Source organism: Ornithodoros turicata, unplaced genomic scaffold (genome assembly GCF_037126465.1).
Source record: "Ornithodoros turicata isolate Travis unplaced genomic scaffold, ASM3712646v1 Chromosome17, whole genome shotgun sequence".
NCBI lineage: Eukaryota > Metazoa > Arthropoda > Arachnida > Ixodida > Argasidae > Ornithodoros > Ornithodoros turicata.
The window spans coordinates 2,787,712-2,791,070 of record NW_026999326.1 but is presented as its reverse complement, the minus strand read 5'-3'; the positions used below and the strand labels follow the sequence as shown (position 1 = coordinate 2,791,070).

The following is a 3,359-nucleotide window of genomic DNA, read 5'->3' as shown; positions in this document are numbered from 1 at the left end:
AAGAACATCAGGGCCGCACGAGCAATCTAATCGATAACAGCGAAAGGCCGGAGACAGCTGGCTCATTCTGACGATGTGAAGACCCGAGTCAGGGAGGAAATAACAGACGATTTCCCAGACATTGTTGTCTGTTATTTCCTCCCTGTCTCGGGTCTCCACGTCGTCGGTATGAGCCATCTAATTTTGCTACTGACATAGTGACGCATTACTACAGTTTCAAAAGACTTCATATTCCTTAGGTAACATGATGACTCCATTCTTCACAGCGTCAGTAGTAATGTATCAGCTCAAGTATCCGGAAACTGACATCTTTGCCTGGACGCCATTAATTAGCAATTAGAGCTAATTGGGACCCCCCACATTAATCAGGACCCACCAGGGAGTCATTACACTAATTGGGGATCATCTAAGACACGTCCAGACGAAGATGTGAGTTTCCGGATACTTGAGCTGATAAAAAATAAAAAAATAGGTAGAAAATAAAATGAAAAGATAGAAATAGAGTGGAGAGAAACAATTTATTCGAAAATCAACGATGCCGCGGCGAAGAAACGGCTCCGGGGTGACCAGTGCTTGTTGACGTCGGGTAGTTGCAGAGATCGACGACAGGTGGCCACTTAGTTGCAAGGCATCACACCAGATGGCGCCACCATCATAGCTCTAGAGGAGAGAACAGAGAACAAGATACTAGCGGCAGGTAAAAATGACAGCACTGCTAAACAAGTCTAGGCATGCGAGAGAAAAGGTCTAACCGCTACTGCTAAACAGAAAACAGTACACATCGGGGAAAAAGGCTTACGGGGACGATCGCTTAGGCCTAACCACAACACTACGCAGCTAACACAAGGCGGGAACCACACATCGCTAAACATGCGAGAAAAGGCTTAACACGAGCGCGGTCACCGCTAAACACGGCAAACATACGAGAAAGGAGCGCGCTTAGGCCTAACCACAACACTATGCAGCTAACACAAGGCGGGAACCACACATCGCTAAACATGCGTCAACAGGCTTGGACACCGCAAAACAAGTCTAAACATGCGAGAAAAGGCTTAACACGAGCGCGGTCACCGCTAAACACGGCAAACATACGAGAAAAGGAGCGCGTCAAATCACTCACTCACCTTTTCCCCCGCGGCAACTTCCAGGCAGAAACTGAGCGAGCGCGGAGAACATACGTCTGCTCTCTACGAGATCCAGCCAGCAACTGAGCGAGCGCGCGGAGCGCACGTCCGTCTTCCGCGACGGTCCGAGAGAAACTGAGAGAGGCGACGCGCGCGCGCGCCCTCTGCTCCACCCGTCCGCGCATGCGCGCGCGCGCGCTGCTAGCTCCCCTGCGCCGGCCGCGGGTGTTTTCGGTTTCGGCTCTCTGCTGCGCGCGCGCTCCTAGCGGCGACGGGTGGCTTCAGTTTCGCTTTTACTCTCGTTCTTTGCGCGCGCGTTTATCTATAAAGGCAGCGCGCACCGCGCTCGCGTCATCACTACGTGAAGATGTTCAGCTACCACTCTTTACAAAATTGTTCCCGCACCCACGCTTCTTGGGAAGAAGTGGAGAAGGAATGTTTCAACGGCGAAAGTCCCCGCAACGAGCTCGTCATCACTGCTTTTCGCTACGTGATAGACATGGTAGGCTTTGGCAATATAGGAGAGATCTCGCCGGGGCCGCTGCAGGAGATGGTGCGTCGAATTTACGCCCGTTACAAGAACGTCTGCATAACGGTTCCGACGGACCCCTGGGACTATGAGCGAATTTGTGAGCTTGGCCAACGCAGAATTCAACTACATCGCTGCAGACATCGTGGACCTTCTCGCTCGTGCCATCGCTCATATTAAGCACGCCCGGAAGCAGCGACATTTGCAAGCAGTCTACATCGCCAACTTTGTCACTGATTTATTGAAATACCGCTTGGTTATTGACATGCAACGCATTAAACAGTCCGAATAACTTTGAGAGACTCTGTGTGCTCTTTCACTGAAACATCTTTATTGAATACATACAAAGGACTGGTCGATAGATGCCGGCACCCCTCCCTGACTTGCCTCAAGAGAAAGGATATGGGGTATCTTCATCGCAGCGTCGTCATTGCGACGGTCACTGCACCAGCACGATGACGGAATGGTAATTCTTTTCGTACACCCATTCCGCTACCACACTGCCACGATGACCCGTACTTCTCCTGTCTGCGAGAGAGAGAGAGAGAGAAGACTGTCTCGACTAGAACTTTTATTCTCGATTACATGCGCGTGCCAGCTCTTTGTTCCGCGGTTACTCGCATGCCTGACGACGACGCTCTCGGCTCTCTTCCGGGTTTTCCGTTGCTGCACCAAAGAGAGAGCACTATCGTAATCCTATACGCGTCACAACATAACAAGCTTACCGTATTCGCAGTTCTCCCATAAGGGAAGGAGTGTACGGCATCCACGAGATAGCGCTTGTCGTCGTAGGGGACCAAGCTCTTCTTGAGTCTCGAAATGGTGTACATCGTTGCTTTATACTCTGGATGGTGCACTGCTCTGAGAGACCGCCTTTCATTGAACAGAGAATCTCGTACACTTCGTGCAATAAATGTTTCCTCACCACGCCCTCTTAACTCCTTTCGCTCTCGCGATCTGTTGTTGTGACCCAGCCAAGAGAATGCGTACATTTTCGCTCGGATGGCTACGACTTCCTGAATAAACTCCACCCCCCGTCTCGTCTTTGAAGAACCCCCATCTGGTTCGCGTGCTCGTCCGTTGAAAAGTGGGTGGTCCCCGGCGGATAGGAAGATAGATCTAACTCACTCTCCAATCTTATCAGCTGCTCTTCCAGGCTTTCACACGTGAGAGAAAAATTATGCTGTCCGTGTCGCTATAGATCAATTGCACTGGACATGTCCAAGCGAGAAAAAGCGGACTCGTAGATGAAGCTGTACATTCGGACTTCTGGATATTTCAAGAATGGCAAAGCCCACGTAAAGGGTGGGTGCGTGCATTGATGCGGCGTTGCTTCATCTCGTATAAGATGCCACTTATCACTCAGAATGTGAAAAATGCTGACTGTCGACGGAGCTAGCTTTTCGGAGCGCCGCTTTCTTTGTCGTAGGCTATAGCGTACCTTTTCATGCGTCTCACATTTTGTATCGACTTCCGAACGTGCTGTTCGACATGGTTTTGTACAGAAGTCGCTCCAATTTCTGGTCGCGGCATTCCCTCAACGCGACGTTTCTCTGCACGAAGGTTCGCAAAAGATGTCTTTGGACTGGACGAGAGGAAGTTGTGAACACGTTTTATTTTACATGCCAACCTCACGTACAGAGCGGAGCAATGCATAATGACGACATAGCGTTCCTTTGTCGGGCACGTCAGCAGAGTTTCTTGGT

At 50.5% G+C, this 3,359-nt stretch overlaps 1 long non-coding RNA gene across 1 annotated transcript; it reads right to left on the bottom strand.

The window, feature by feature from the left end:
* Positions 1-499: 499 nt before the first annotated feature.
* LOC135372850 (uncharacterized) lies at positions 500-1,236 on the bottom strand. The gene is made up of 2 exons (XR_010416134.1): positions 1,125-1,236; positions 500-660 (listed from the first exon to the last, which is right to left on the bottom strand). It is a non-coding gene; the product is annotated as an uncharacterized LOC135372850 (long non-coding RNA).
* Between the last annotated feature and the right edge of the window lie 2,123 nt (positions 1,237-3,359).